This window comes from Cyprinus carpio, chromosome B11 (genome assembly GCF_018340385.1).
Source record: "Cyprinus carpio isolate SPL01 chromosome B11, ASM1834038v1, whole genome shotgun sequence".
In the NCBI taxonomy this organism is placed as follows: domain Eukaryota; kingdom Metazoa; phylum Chordata; class Actinopteri; order Cypriniformes; family Cyprinidae; genus Cyprinus; species Cyprinus carpio.
Genome location: NC_056607.1, coordinates 7,045,266 through 7,062,668, shown reverse-complemented (window position 1 = coordinate 7,062,668; position 17,403 = coordinate 7,045,266). Strand labels below are relative to the sequence as shown.

The window sequence follows — 17,403 nt, the reverse complement described above, 5'->3', positions numbered from 1 at the left end:
TTTAAACTGTTGCTTCCAACTTAAATATGAGCATCTATCCATAATATTGCTATCTTCAGTAAAAGTCATCTTGTCTGAATCAGGAGAGAAATATGCTCAGATAGCACTACTGACAAGTAAAAACAGACTAAAACAATTCCAACAAATATGTTGGTGGATTTTGATGTGAGACGACAACAGAGGATGGACTTTTTGACTGTAGCATTATGGACTTGTATTTTGACCAGAAATGACAGTTTGCAATTAAAACACGCTGATTTTTATTATTTATCTTTTTTCTTACAAACATGCAACTTTTCACTTCACAAGATTTTAATTGATAGACTGGAGCCATGTGAATTACTTGTGATGCACATTTTCAACAAATTTTCATTTTTGGGTGAACTAAGGTTTAAAAGTCCATCTGGCATAAATGGAGTGATTTGAATGTGGAATTTGTGGTATTTTCCCACCAAAACTGATCTTTGAAATTTAAATACACTTCTGAGGGATTTTTCTTTTGGGACTTTGGGTAACATCTGAACACTTGACTGACTGGTCAGTTTAGAATTTTTTAAAAATGGATTGAGTTTTAAAACCTTTGATATGGATGAGAACAAGTCTGTTTCCTCTTGTTTCAGAGTCTCAAAATTATTGAGTTTTATTGAGGGTTTTGGGATGCTAATGACACTGAGCTGTGATTCTAGGTTCCAGAGCTTTCCCACACTGAACAATAGACATGTGCCTATTCAGATGCTAATGACTGCTTGATCCTATAATACAAATTCCCTCGGGAGGCTGTTGAATGCTTGTCATCTAATACCAGATAAACCCCCATTGACCACAGGTTGATGTATGTGATGTGTATGTATGTGCATATACAGAGACATTTAAACTTGATGTGACACTAATGGAACTGAAGTTAAAAGTTGTTGTGTTTGCATGATTTTACACTGATATAATTTAAAAATACTGTGCTTTGTCACATTCTGTGACCAATTTAACTCTGTTTAGTGTGTAATGCTAAATAACTTGTACAAATATAAATTAACTCTTCATTAGAAATATCAGTTTATAAACATTCAACATTTTTACATTTTAGACATTTAAACACTGTTGTTGATCTCCAGGTGACATTATTGGAACTGAAGTTAAAAGCTCTTTTTAAATTTGTGTTTGCATGATTTACACACACATACATAAATCAAAAAAAATAATTAACAAACAACCAACCATCTCACTAAATAAAAATATTTCTAAAGGTGCTGTTGACATTAAATTTTCACCAGATGTCAGTAACAATCCAAGTAATCCATACATACAAATAAATTCAGAAATTAAGTTCTGTGTAATAAACTGGAATGACCCAGGGAAAAAGTATACTTATTTTACCCGCTGTAATTAACAAAATACTGAGCTTTGTCACATTTTGTGAACAGTTCAACACTGTCTAATGTGTGATGCTAAATAACTTTTAATAACCTTTTTGAGCAATTATAGACCAATGTCAAATCTTCCTTTTATAGGAAAAATTATAGAGAAGGTAGTTTTTAATCAGCTGAACAAATACTTAAACTCAAATGGATACCTGGACAATTTTTAGTCTGGTTTCCGACAGCATCACAGCACAGAGACAGTGCTCATTAAGATAATAAATGATATTCGCTTAAATTCTGATTCTGGCAAAATATTACTAGATCTCAGTGCTGCATTTGACACTGTCAATCATAACATACTTCTAGAGAGACTGGAAAACTGGGTCGGGATTTCTGGAATGGTACTCAAATGGTTCAGGTCATACTTAGAAGGGAGAGGTTACTATGTGAGTATAGGAGAGCATAAGTCTAAGTGGACGTCTATGACATGCGGAGTCCCACAAGGCTCAATTCTTGCACCACTCTTGTTTAGCCTGTATATGCACCCTCTAAGTCAAGTAATGAGAAAGAACCAAATTACCTATCACAGCTACCCAGATTTACCTAGCCTTATCGCCAAATATCTACAGCCCCATTGACTTCCTCTGCCAATGCATCGATGAAATTAACAGTTGGACGTGCAAGAACTTTCTTCAGTTAAACAAGGAAAAAACCGAAGTCATTGCATTTGGAAACAAAGTTGAAGTTCTCAAGGTGAACGCATACATTGACTCAAGGGGACAAACAACTAAAAATCAAGTCAGGAATCTTGGTGTGATTCTGGAGACAGACCTTAGTTTCAGTAGACATTCAGTAGTACCTAAATCAGAATACTATCATCTCAAAAACATTGTAAGAATTAGATGTTTTGTTTCCAGTCAAGACTTGTAGAAACTTGTTCATGTCTTTATCACCAGCAGGGTGGACTATTGTAATGGTCTCCTCTCTGGCCTTCTCAAGAAGACCATTGGACAGCTGCAGCCCCTCCAGAATGACTAGAACCAGAAAATCTGAGCATATCACACCAGCCCTCAGGTCCTTACACTGGCTTCCAGTTACATTTAGGATTGATTTTAAAGTACTTTTACTCGTTTATAAATCGATGACCTAGGACCCAAATACATAGCAGATATGCTCACTGAATATAAACCTAACAGACCACTCAGATCATTAGGATCGAATCAGTTAGAAATACCAAGGCTTCACACAAAACAAGGGGAGTCTGCTTTTAATTATTATGCCACCCGCAGTTGGAACCAGCTTCCAGAAGAGATCAGATGTGCTAAAACATTAAAAACACTTTTAAATCTAGACTCAAAACTCATCTGTTTAGCTGTGCATTTATTGAATGAGCACTGTCAATGTCCGAACTGATTGCACAGTATTTTATGTCTTGCACTGTATTTTATGCAACCCGAAATGATTGCAGTCTTAAATTCATTTTGAATTAATTTTTAAATCATTTTCTAAGTTTTTAAATTCCTTGTTTTATTTTTGTGATTATTTTATTATTTTATGATTATTTTACTTTCTTTTATATAAAGCACTTTGAATAACCATTGTGTATGAAATGTGCTATATAAATAAACTTGCCTTGCCTTGCCTATATGTCAAGCATTCAGTAGCTACTAACAGTTTTTGAATTGAATTAAATATCAGATACTAACACTTCCTGGAATATTTTGCTGTCTAATGTAATGTCATTCAGACATTAAGTGTGACTTCAGTGATTAAACACATTGAGGCATCATAGAAAATAAAAGAAACCACATATTTGAGTTGAGCTCGATTTATTTTTCATTCTGTATAGAAAATATTTCTCATACACATTACTTTCACTGTTGAAAGCATTTGTTTTTAATACAAGCTGCTTCATTAAACTGAAGCTCTGAGCAGAGAGAGAAACGCCCTCTAGAGGACACTGACTGATCACTTCACAAATGTCAATAAATGTGCATAAGACATTATTTCAGAAGATTTACAATAATGTAAATACAGTTAACATATACAGCAGTATATAGAGTGTGCATATATAGATTAAGACCTCTATAATGAAACAATGCTTTAGAGAGTTTTACATTAACCTCCACAGAGGGATTTCACATTCTTTTCATCATTAGAAAAATACTATTTCAATTGTAAAAAAAAATTCTCAAAACAACAAATGTGATCAATAAATTATTTTTGTCATTTGGAAAACAAAGAAAAGTGTTTCAACATGAAACAAACAATAGAGCTGCATTGACTTTACAGTCACATAATGCATCACCTCAAAGGTGAAAATTATACCCAAAAGATATGAAAAATGCATTTTAATGCACTTTTAGACTAATAAGTCTAAGGACCTGCAGAAAAAATGCCACCATGGCATTTGCAATGCAAGTTATATTTCAAACTAAATATAGTTAAAAGACGTTTTCACAAAAATTAGAAAAGATAAGTCTTCATAGAAGACTGAATCAGAGTATTTCCTGTACAGCCCATGCAGGTGTATCTTAAAGTCAATGTTGTCTAATATAGACATCAGTAAATGTTCTCATCTGGAGCTCTCCATAGAAGATTAAATCATCAAAGCACTTAGCAGTACAAATATCTCTTCCGCACTGGAACTCATGAAACACGTAAAAAAAAAAAAAAAAAAATCTCAAAAAGAGAAACTCAAAGCGTTATAGTCTAATGTAGACATTCAACATGTGCTGCTGGTTGCTGTAAGGCTCCACCAAGGCCTTGATGATGCTCTTGTTGATATTCATCTCTTTGTTGAAGGTGTTCTGGTCTGGCAGGACCCTTTTCCTTCTGTTATATGAAGTCTGTAGCTTCTGGAAGTACTTCATCAGTCTTCTCTGGCTCTCTGTCTTCATCTCATCTTTGGACACATCTGGAGAAGCCTTGACTGACAGTATGTGAACTGCAGGAAGTTGAGCATCATCTCCAGGATATCTGCTTTCTCCAGCTTGGAATCAGGCTGCTGTTTGAGGAACTCTGGAGCCAGAAGACACTTGAGACACGATCTCTGTGCATCTTCTCCTCCCTTGGCCTTGCTTTCTCAGCTGCAAATGAAGACAGAAAAGCATTAGGAAAATGTCCTTCAAATAAGCCAATGATGTAGAAGAGCAGTGAAAGCTGCTGCAGTAATGCTGCTGTAAGTAGGATGTGAATGTACCTTGTTGTTGAGAGGGAGCTGCTCCTTTGAGATGATTGTAGGTGTCATGTCTGGATCTCTGTGCTGTAGATCTCTCTGTTCAGAGTGAGTCTGATTTGCACTGGCTGCAGCTCCTCTATTTATTCTCCCAAATCTCCATATGAATGTGTGAGGCTTGAGCTTGTTGGAGTTTCTCACAGTTTGGAGCCAATAGAAGAGCTCAAACAGACAATGAGGGATGTGGACCGCCACATGCTCAATGAAACACACAGCTGCTTTCTAAGAGATCTTTAAACTGCAGTCACACACTCCTGGAGCTGCTGGAGTCACGGAGACACGCGGCTTCCCACACTTCTGTATACATCACATTAAATCATTCACACAATAGACGTGTGTCTGTTCTCACAGGATTAATAGTTCCCAAAGATTGAAACTTTTGTGCTGTATTTTGCAAATGATACACGTTTAGATGGACTGTCAAAAAAAAACAAAAAAACAAAAATGAAATTAAAAACATAATAATAATAAATGAAGAGAGTTCAAAATATAAGTCCAAGATTTAAGATATATCCAAGTACAATATCAAACATAACAGAATTTAACAATCACAGATTTTTTTAAAGAATGAAAAATATTTCTGAGGCAAAATAAAAATAGTAACAATTTCTTTTATAGAAGCAAATTCAGAATAAAAATGTTAAAACAAATCAAGATTAATAAATTAATAAGATTATAAATCACAGGTTCATTCAAAGAAAGTCTATACCAAAGATGAAAATTAGTATTTAGGAATACATTAAAGAAAGAAATACAAAGTTATTGTATTAAGATCCAGAATAAAAAACTTGCAACATAAAACGTTCAGCTATTAGATAAGTGTTTATGTATTATTGATTATTGACAAGGATTACAAACACTGGTAAAGTTTATTTATATATTTATTTTTATTTTGCACAGAAGCATGCCATGGGAAACACATGTACATTAAAAAAACTACTTTAAATCCCTGAGGTTTTCTTTTGTCCATCTAATTATCACGTGAATAGACACACTTCTATTGTTGTGTGTGTGGGAAACTCTGGAGAACAGAGTCACAGTTCTAGTGTCATTAGCATCCTAAACCCCAACACAAGCTCAAGATTTGACAAACACACACTTATGGATATTTACATGCACGACCTTGACAAGCTGGTTTGATGATGTCACTGATGATGTCATCAGCAGCGTGAACAGACTTACAGCACTATCATGGTTAATTTTCCTCAATGCATCGTGAAATTCTAAAATGACTAAGCTTTTGCAACAGGTGCTTAAGATATTTTTGTCATCTAAACAAACATGTCTCACAAATTTAACTAAAATTTATTTGATGCTAAAAAAGCAAATACACATTTCACATTTTCAATAATACATTTAATATGCATATACTGTATTTGCATGTCATTGCATAATCATAATTCTGATCAGAAGGTGATAACTTACTGACTCCTGCATCAAGTCAGGACATGTCTCTGTGCATCAGGACATTTCCCTCCAGATGGTTGATGACGTCAGGTTGAAGTCTTCAGTGTCACTAATGCTCCATTCAGGACTCTGGAAGCTTTTGTGCTCCATTGATATGAACACAGAGAGTCAGTGTGGGAACCTCACACGAGATCTACTCACACTGACCAGCACAAACACACACACATCTGCTTCATCTGGACTCCATCGTGTGTGTGTGTGTGTGTGTGTGTGTGAGAGAGAGAGAGAGAGAGAGAGAGAGATGTCATGGCAGCAAAGATGCTGAATATGACACTTAATATTTGCACTTGTGTGAAAAGACTTGAAATGTTAATCTTCATGCAAATCCACATAAATAAATGCATGTGTATTCAAATAACACTTGTTTTAATAAAAAAGAACTTGTTCCCAAAAAAATATAACAACACAACAATTATTGATTAACCTTAATTTTTATTATTAATTTTGTTATGATTTGACATGACCTAAATGGATATTGTATACAGTTTTACATAAATATTTTAGTTTGATATTAAACAATGGAATGCAAACTAAAACACTGCTTTGTTTAAAGCACAGAGTGATTCAGAGGGTAGTGTGTAAGAATGCCATGACTTTGATGTCATGAGATGCTTCAGTTCATAATGATGTACACGTGTTCACTGACTCCATGTGTTTCTAGTAATGATGAGCGTGTGCTGCTTCAGTGACATTGATGAGAACATGAGCTCTCTACAGGTCAGCACTTTCCCAGATTCACCCTCCACCTGCTCCTTTGAGCCCCTGATGGAGGATCATTGAGCATGTGGCGGCCCACATTCCTCATTGTCTGTTTGAGCTCTTCTATTGGCTCCAAACTGTGAGAAACTCCAACAAGCTCAAGCCTCACACATTCATATGGAGATTTGGGAGTATAAATAGAGGAGCTGCAGCCAGTGCAAATCAGACTCACTCTGAACAGAGAGATCTACAGCACAGAGATCCAGATATGACACCTACAATCATCTCAAAGGAGCAGCTCCCTCTCAACAACAAGGTACATTCACATCCTACTTACAGCAGCATTACTGCAGCAGCTTTCACTGCTCTTCTAAATCATTGGCTTATTAGAAGAACACTTTCCTAATGCTTTTCTGTCTTCATTTGCAGCTGAGAAAGCAAGGCCAAGGGTGGAGAAGATGCACAGAGATCGTATCAACAGCAGCATCGAGCAGCTCAAGTGTCTTCTGGCTCCAGAGTTCCTCAAACAGCAGCCTGATTCCAAGCTGGAGAAAGAAGATATCCTGGAGATGATGCTCAACTTCCTGCAGCACATGCTGTCCAAAGATGAGATGAAGACAGAGAGCCAGAGAAGACTGATGAAGCACTTCCAGAAGCTGCAGACTTCATGTGAGCAGAACTGGAGGGAAAGTGTCCTGCCAGACCAGAACTCCTTCAGCAAAGAGATGAATATCAACAAGAGCATCATCTGGAGACCTTGGTAGAGCCTTAAAGAATCAGACTGGACGTTTGCACTAGACTCAGTGGACTTTTATGCTTTTAGTTTCTCTTTTTGAGGAAAAGTGTTTCATGAGTTCCAGTTTGGAAGATATTTGTACTGTTAAGTGCTCTGATGATTTAATCTTATATGAAGAGTTCATGTCAAGAGTTCCAGATTGGAACATTTACTTATGTCTATATTAGACACTGAGTGCAAGATACATCTGCATGTGATGTGAAAGAAAGACTGTCTTTATTATTTTAAAGGCCATTTATTATCTGATAACTACTCAGATACTAATGCTTTATTGTAAAAGCTGAAAAAGAGTGAAATTCTTGATACTAATATGATGGCAAGAATCTTGCTCCATTATTAGTTCTGGGCTTATATTTGATTTCATCTGAGATGATAATCATTCATAAAGTATTATTCATATTTCATGTTTTTCTCTATGGTCTAAAATAGATCATATTCACATTTACCCAGTTTTTAGGGTTTGTAAACATTTGTTGGTTCTCAACGTTCTCCGAATCTTTTCCTGTACTGTATACAGCTGTCATTGTTCCTTCTGTGAAGGTTTATATTCTCATGATAAACTTTGTCATCTTACATTTGTCTTTTTAATAGATCATGTGATCATTTGTGTCCTTCTGTGAAGGTGACTGAAGTTTTAAAAGACTAAAGCAGTTCAGTGAATGTATTTCTGCTGCAAAATAAAACAATCAACTGAACGTCTGACTGTGATTTATTGTCTTCTTATTTTAAATCTCCATCCTACTGTACTTTGTTTTCTTTTGGACCCATTGGTCTGAATGATTTTAGATTATGGTGTTGAACCACAAATAATCACAACTGACCTACCATTTACTCCCATTAAAGGAGTTTTGTTTTACAATTCTTCAACCATTTGTAACAAAAAGAAGAAAATAAAGGACGTTTCACACTACAAACACATTTATTAAAAATATATTGCAGTGTAACTGCCAAGAATAATGATATAATGCATAGAAACTTGAGCATTTGTGATAACCAAAATATACAAATATTATTTCGAGCAAGAAGGATAAATCCAAAAAACATACAATTTACAAAACATATAAAAAGTTAAAGGCATTATAGGAGGAATTTTTATAAAAGATAAGGTTTCTTAAAAGATCTGATAGAGCATATTGACGACACCATTGTTTACAATACAACCGGGGATCACATGCACTGAGGTGAGGGGGGTGATGTTTCTGGGGACTGCACTGGACGGTTAAGAGAATTCACAACACACGGTGGCCAGCTAAACCAATCTGAGCCAGTGCCTTATTTCTGAAACTATGAAATACCATTCAGATGCGTTCCATAAGAGAGACGGGACAGCCAGTAGTGGTGTTGATAGTTAATAAAGGTCAGAGTTCTGTGAAAAATAATGTTTTTTTTTTTGGTTTTTTTAAATGAGCATTCATTATCACGGTTAGACTGCACTTCCCTAACCACAACCAAGTGCCTAGGAAAACAAAAAAACAGAAAAAAAAAAAACAGTTTACCATCCCTTTGATTTATATACACTGATATTCTAACTCCAAATATGAAAAGCACAGAATTAAATGTTTTATTAGTATTTTAAAACTCTTCATTTTCAGATACCAAAGTCAAAACCAAATCTTCAGCATGGGAGAGGTGGTTGAGAGAAAGCTTGTAGGGAATCTGTCCTGCATTAAGTCTCATTATCACGTGAATAGACACACTTCTATGTTGTTTGCTGATGTGTGGGAAACTCTGCAGAAGCAGAGTCACAGTTCTAGTGTCATGTAGCATCCTAAACCCCAACACAAGCTTCAAGATTTGACAAACACACACTTATAGGATATTTACATGCACTGAGCTTTTTTTCTGACGAGCTGGTTTGATGATGTCACTGATGATATCATGTCATCAGCAGGTCAGCACTGATCGTGACAGAATTATAGTCACTATCATGGTTTACATTATGTTCCTTAAGGCATCATGAACTAAACGACTAAGCTTTTGCCTGTCAGGCGCTTAAGATATTTTGTCATCTAACAAACACGTCTCAACAAATTATAAATGTAACGAAAATTGTAAACTAAAATCTATTTGCTTTTGCTGAAAATGGAGCAATTAAAAAGTGATGTTTACATATTCAGTAGTACATTTAAAATGCATATTTTTGCCTATGTCCATTGCATAATAATAATTCTGATCAGAAGGTGATAAAACTTATGACTCCTGCATCAAGTCAGGACATGTCTCTGTGCATCAGGAGAACGTTTCCCTCCAGATGGTTGATGACGATCAGGTTGAAGTCTAGAGTCAGAGACACTGATGTGAAACACAATAGAGTCAAGTGTGGGCTCCATTGATATGAACACCAGAGAGTCAGTGTGGGAACATCACACGAGAATCTACTCACCACTGACAGCACAAACACACCAAACACACACACATCTGCTTCATCTCGACTCCATCGTGTGTGTGTATGGTTGTGTGTGTGGTGGGTGTGAGAGAGAGAGAGAGAGAGAGAGACGAGATGAGAGAGAGATGAAGATTTTTTACAGCAGCAGTTATAAGGCTTATTATCAGAAATTATAACACTAAAATATCTGAAACTTCTATAAGAAGACTTCTGTTATTCAGACATTTATAGTTATGAGTTCCATAATTCTTTTGGTAACACTTTGTTTTGATAGTTCCCTTTCTGAACATTCTGTTGACAATAATGTAATGTTGCACCTACATTTAAACTAACTCTCATTAGAATATTAGAAGACTGTCTGTTTAACATCTGCTAACCTTTATTGTTATAGTCTCCAAAAACAGACAAACTACTGACTACAAGTAACTTTGCAAGTACACGTCAACTTATTCTTACCCTAATCCTACCAGTCTACTAATGCTCTACTAATACTTATAGACAACAAAAATGTGTTAAAGGGACCGTCAGAATAAAGTGAAACCCATTCCTTTTCCTCCTGTTTTTAAGTTTAAACTTTGTTCTTAAATTGTACCCTAATTTGGTTTACCTTCTGTTGTTTTTAAATGCACTCTAATGAATAAAGTATGATTTGATGTGACCTAAATGGTTATTTTAAACAGTTTTTACATAAAATAAAATATTGTTGGTTTTTTATATTTTGGTTTAATATTAAACTTTGGAATGCAAACTAAAACACTGCTTTGTTTAAAGCACAGAGTGATTCAGAGGGTAGTGTGTAAGAATGCCATGACTTTGATGTCATGAGATGCTCAGTTCATAATGATGTACACGTGTTCACTGACTCCATGTGTTTTCTAGTAATGATGAGCGCGTGCTGCTTCAGTGACATTGATGTGAGCATGAGCTCTCTACAGGTCAGCACTTTCCCAGATTCACCCTCCACCTGCTCCTTTGAGCCCCTGATGGAGGATCATTGAGATGTGGTGGTCCACATCTTCTCATTGTCTGTTTGAGCTCTTCTATTGGCTCCAAACTGTGAGAAACTCCAACAAGCTCAAGCCTCACACATTCATATGGAGATTTGGGAGTATAAATAGAGGAGCTGCAGCCAGTGCAAATCAGACTCACTCTGAACAGAGATATCTACAGCACAGAGATCCAGACATGACACCTACAATCATCTCAAAGGAGCAGCTCCCTCTCAACAACAAGGTACATTCACATCCTACTTACAGCAGCATTACTGCAGCAGCTTTCACTGCTCTTCTAAATCATTGGCTTATTTGAAGAAACACTTTCCTAATGCTTTTCTGTCTTCATTTGCAGCTGAGAAAGCAAGGCCAAGGGAGGAGAAGATGCACAGAGATCGTATCAAACAGCAGCATCGAGCAGCTCAAGTGTCTTCTGGCTTCCAGAGTTCCTCAAACAGCAGCCTGATTCCCAGCTGGAGAAAGCAGATATCCTGGAGATGACGCTCAACTTCCTGGAAGTTCACATGCTGTCAGTCAAGGCTTCTCCAGGTGTGTCCAAAGATGAGAGTGAAGACAGAGAGCCAGAGAAGAAGACTGATGAAGCACTTCCAGAAAGCTGCATACTTCATGTGAGCAGAACTGGAGGGAAAGTGTCCTGCCAGACCAGAACACCTTCAACAAAGAGATGAATATCAACAAGAGCGTCATCTGGAGACCTTGGTAGAGCCTTAAACGACTCTACACTAGACTTCATGGGACTATTATGCTTTTAGTTTCTCTTTTTGAGAACAAGTGTTTCATGAGTTCCAGTTGGAAGATATTTGTACTGTTAAGTGCTCTGATGATTCAATCTTCTATGAAGACTTCATGTCAAGTTCCAGATGGGAACATTTACTGATGTCTATATTAGACACTTACTGCAAGATACATCTGCATGTGATGTGAAATAAACACTTTATTGTCTTATTATATTGTCTTTATTATTTTAAAGGCAATTTATTATCTGATAGATACTCAGATACTAAAGCTTTGTTCTAAAAGCTGAAAAAAGAGTGAGCTTCTTGAATTTAATGGCAAGAATCTTGCTCCATTATTAATTCTGTACTGTTTTATACAAAATGGCTCAAAATGGGGCTCAAATTTGATTTCATCTGAGATGATAATCATTCATACTCTATTATTCATATTTGATGTTTTCTCTTTGGTCTAAAATAGATCATATTCACATTTATCCTATTTTTAGGGTTTGTAAACATTTGTTTTAAATCTTTCCTGTGCTTTATACAGCTGCCATTGTTCCTTCTGTGAAGGTTTATATTCTCATGAAAAACTTCGTCATCTTGTGATTTGTCTTTTTAATTGATCATGTGATCATTGTGTCCTTCTGTGAAGGTGAATGAAATTTTAAAACACTAAAACAGTGAATGTATTTATGCTGTAAAATAAAACATGGACATCTGACATCTTCTGTCATTATTGTCATTTTATCTTAAATCCCCTTCCGACTTAGCTTTTCTGTGTTTTTCCCAAAAAACACACTGGACACACAGTAGTTACAATAATGTCTTCAACACTCCCACACAACATTTCCCTTTCAGACTCCATATGTCATTCATGAGAAAAAGGTAATGTTTTTAAAGACTCTGCGTTAACCTGTATCACAGATCTTGATTAATTAATTAGTCCATTAGTGGAATGTACATTGCAAACAGCACCAGAAGAGGGAGACAGAGACAGGTAAACAGTTTGTCCTCAGTGCATTATTATTATTATTATTAGTCAAGCCAGTCAATATCTGATTATAGCTACAGAGAAAACAAAGAAAAAAATAAAACGACCAATAATGTAACTTTGTAACTAAATGTCTAATATCCTCACAACCTCATTAGCAAGGTGCAAGATTTCCTTTGGATGTTGTTAAGCATTGTAATATTTTTATACACACAAATACACTCAAGCTAAATGTGGTAATCTGACCGGTTATGGAGTAGGAAACCTTCATAATGCACATCAAATAAGACACTGAATGGAAATTGCAGTAAAAAAGTACATTTATTTTCTATCTTTTGAAGCCATTATCCAGTATCCGGCTTAAGATCATTGTTGCATCACAATAGAACAATATTTACTCCAGTTAAAGCAGTTTTGGTTGAAATCTCTTCATGCATTTTTAAAACAAAAAAACAGCATAAAGTATCACTCACTTGCAAACACTATTATTAAAAATTAGATTGCAGTGTAACTGCCAATAATAATGCATATAATGCATAAAACAGAGCATTTGTGAAAACACAAATATAAAAACATTCTTTCGAGCAAGAAATAAATGTATATGTTAAAATCATTAAGGCACACAGTTATAAATACAAAGTTAAAGACATTATAGTGAGAGATTTTCAACTCTTCTTTATGTTCAGTCTTTCTCATGAACATTCATTTATGTGATGTTCAATCTTCAGAGCATAACGCTGCTACATCCTCTGTGTGATCAGGAAAAATACGCAGGATGTCACGGGAATATTTGGAGTAGCCATCATAGGAAAGTAAAACTCTTTTGAGGGTGATGAAAGACATGACCCTCTCCAGAAGATCTGAGGTGTGCATGCCGTTCTGAAGATACTCTCTAAGAGCACACTTGAGCTTCTCCAAACTGTTGCCACACTTTCTCTCCAAACACATAAGAACACATCTGAAAACAACAACACAGTCACGTCAGTTGATGTGCATTTAAAATATTAAAAACCGAATAAAATACTGATGCTTTTGTTTAAAGCTCTTTATGCATCTATCTGTTTCTGAAGTTCTTCTTACCTTGCATGCTGCACATGTTGAGTCTTGATGCTGCTCTGGATAGACACGTCCATGTAGGTCGCCATGACTGATACTGATTCCTGTTGGTCAGAGTGTTGAAGTTTAAGCTCAGTTTGACTGAAGGGTTTTCAGTGTGAAATGTTCCTCACAGGAGTTGGTGTCTCATGGATCTTTCATCTTCAGCTTCCATTTATACTCACGTCTCTCTCCTCTCAGCCAATCAGAGGCCTCTGAATTTTGAACAATAGTGTGTTGATGAGTGTATTGGTGGGATGTCCTCGTCACTGCCATCTGCCAGTAAGGAAACTTATATTTATCTTTATGAATGTGGGGATGCAAGACATTTTCAAGTTCCCACAAGATGCTCAACTCCAGAATTCTGCAATTACAGCTATTGGAAATATATGCACGGGACACAATACATGTGCTCTGAAAATCTTTCCTAGAGCAATGAGAAATGTAAAGAATTATACATTTCAGCACAGGTTCGATTTCTATCTTTATAGTCTGTATTCTGAGTTTTAAACAAATAATTTGCAAAGTAAAAATGAAAAAATCACTTTTAGGTTTATAGCTAATTCACCTGAACATTTGCTGACAATGTATTCACCCTCAAGCCATTCAAGATGTAGATTAGTTCGCTTCTTCATCAGATTTGGAGAAATGTAGCATTACATCACTTGCTCACCAGTGGATCTTTTGAAGTGAATGGGAGCCAACAGAATGAAAGTCCAAATGACAAAAACATCACAATAATCCACACGTCTCCAGTCCATCAGTTAACGTCTGGCGAAGTCAAAAGTTGTGCGTTTAAAACAAATCCATTTAACTATAAACTGTCACTTGTGGACAAAATATGAGTCTGTAATCCATAATATCGCTTCCTCCAGTACAAAAATTCCATCCCGTTGTCCCCTCACAGCAGACTCCACCAACAAATTCATTTAGATTTGTTTTGTAAATGGTGCTTGATCTGTACATATTCGCCTCCTGATTCAGATGAGACAGTTCACATGATAATTAAATGGACAAATAGGCCTACTATTAAAACATCAAAATGTTGCTTTACAAATCTTTTCCTTGAAGCATTTCATTGAAGTCATGTGAAACATGTCTGTGCAGTTATGATTTTTTTTTAAATATAGATATTTTTTTTAAACAGAAGTGTATTTTTAACTTAAGAAAAACCAATTATTATAGCTTATCATCAGAAAAGCTTCTTTCTGACAAACAGCAAAGATGTCAGTGTTTAAGACCTATGTTCATTCTGTGAGAACCGACACACTTCTATTGTGTGAGTGATTTAATGTGATGAATACAGAAGTGTGGGAAGCCGTGTGTCTCTGTGGCTCCACCAGCTCCAGGAGCACTGGGGTGTGTGATCGGGGTCCAAATTATGACATGAACCAGCTGTGTGTGTGTGTGTGTGTGTGTGTGTGTGTGTCTGTGTGTGTGTGTGTCCGTAACAAGCCTGAGAACAGGTATAATCACAGATCTCATAGATAAGTTGCTTCAGAATATCATGTTACATTGACCTAAAATACTGTTTCATTACAGCATTTCAACTGATTTTAATCTGCAGCTGCATGTGCTGGTTTTATTCATGAGCAGTTAAACTGTAAAAGAATCATGTAAAATACACACCTAAAAAGCATATATGCATTTAAATAATTTTACAAAATGTCATTGCTTTGCACATTTTTTAAAGATCACTGATGTGTTGTTTATTTCCATTGGGATGAAATGTAGTTTGGTTATGACATTGATAAAGTGACACTGATGTGAGCATGAGCTCTCTACAGGTCAGCACTTTCCCAGATTCACTCTCCACCTGCTCCTTTGAGCCCCTGATGGAGGATCATTGAGCATGTGGCGGTCCACATCCATTCCTCATTGTCTGTTTGAGCTCTTCTATTGGCTCCAAACTGTGAGAAACTCCAACAAGCTCAAGCTCACACACATTCATATGGAGATTTGGGAGTATAAATAGAGGAGCTGCAGCCAGTGCAAATCAGACTCACTCTGAACAGAGAGATCTACAGCACAGAGATCCAGACATGACACCTACAATCATCTCAAAGGAGCAGCTCCCTCTCAACAACAAGGTACATTCACATCCTACTTACAGCAGCATTACTGCAGCAGCTTTCACTGCTCTTCTAAATCATTGGCTTATTAGAAGAACACTTTCCTAATGCTTTTCTGTCTTCATTTGCAGCTGAGAAAGCCAAGGGTGGAGAAGATGCACAGAGATCATATCAACAGCAGCATCGAGCAGCTCAAGTGTCTTCTGGCTCCAGAGTTCCTCAAACAGCAGCCTGATTCCAAGCTGGAGAAAGCAGATATCCTGGAGATGACGCTCAACTTCCTGCAGTTCACATGCTGTCAGTCAAGGCTTCTCCAGATGTGTCCAAAGATGAGATGAAGACAGAGAGCTAGAGAAGACTGATGAAGCACTTCCAGAAGCTGCAGACTTCATGTGAGCAGAACTGGAGGAAAAGTGTCCTGCCAGACCAGAACACCTTCAACAAAGAGATGAATATCAACAAGAGCATCATCTGGAGACCTTGGTAGAGCCTTAAAGACTCAGACTGGATGTTTGCACTAGACTCAGTGGACTATTATGCATTCAGTTTCTCTTTTTGAGAAAAGGTGTTTCATGAGTTCCAGTTTGGAAGATATTTGTACTGTTAAGTGCTCTGATGATTTAATCTTATATGAAGAGTTCATGTCAAGAGTTCCAGATTGGAACATTTACTGATGTCTATATTAGACACTGACTGCAAGATACATCTGCATGTGATGTGAAAGAAACACTGTCTTTATTATTTTAAAGGCCATTTATTATCTGATAACTACTCAGATACTAATGCTTTATTGTAAAAGCTGAAAAAAAGTGAAATTCTTGATTTTAATATGATGGCAAGAATCTTGCTCCATTATTAGTTCTGGGCTTATATTTGATTTCATCTGAGATGATAATCATTCATACAGTATTATTCATATTTCATGTTTTTCTCTATGGTCTAAAATAGATCATATTCACATTTACCCAGTTTTTAGGGTTTGTAAACATTTGTTGGTTCTCAACGTTCTCCGAATCTTTTCCTGTACTGTATACAGCTGTCATTGTTCCTTCTGTGAAGGTTTATATTCTCATGATAAACTTTGCCATCTTGTCATTTATATTTTTAATAGATCATGTGATCATTTGTGTACTTCTGTGAAGGTGACTGAAGTTTTAAAAGACTAAAGCAGTTCAGTGAATGTATTTCTGCTGCAAAATAAAACAATCAACTGAACGTCTGACTGTGATTATTATCTTCTTATGTTAAATCTCCATCCTACTGTACTTTGTTTTCCCATGTTTTTCCCACAAAGGCCCATCCAGAAATATGCTGGACAGACTCATTCAGTAGCTACAAAGATATCTGATTATTAGCTACAAAGAGAACGAAGGGAAAACAAACGACTGATAATGTATGTTGTGACTAGACCTACAATATTTTGTCTAATATCAAACTGAGGATAGTGTTAATGCAACAGCAAAATGATCAAAAAACATTTCTATTCTCTCTGAGAACATAAAGACAAAATATACACATAGACTCTATAAAAATATTTTATTGTGAGAACATTTCTATTACTGAATTCTTTCT

The 17,403-nt window shown here is 36.2% G+C and overlaps 2 pseudogenes; both read left to right on the top strand.

The window, feature by feature from the left end:
• The first annotated feature begins 10,825 nt into the window (after positions 1 to 10,825).
• LOC122138804 lies at positions 10,826 to 11,657 on the top strand (annotated as a pseudogene).
• Positions 11,658 to 15,710: 4,053 nt separating this feature from the next.
• On the top strand, positions 15,711 to 17,176 carry LOC122138868 (annotated as a pseudogene).
• Positions 17,177 to 17,403: the final 227 nt, after the last annotated feature.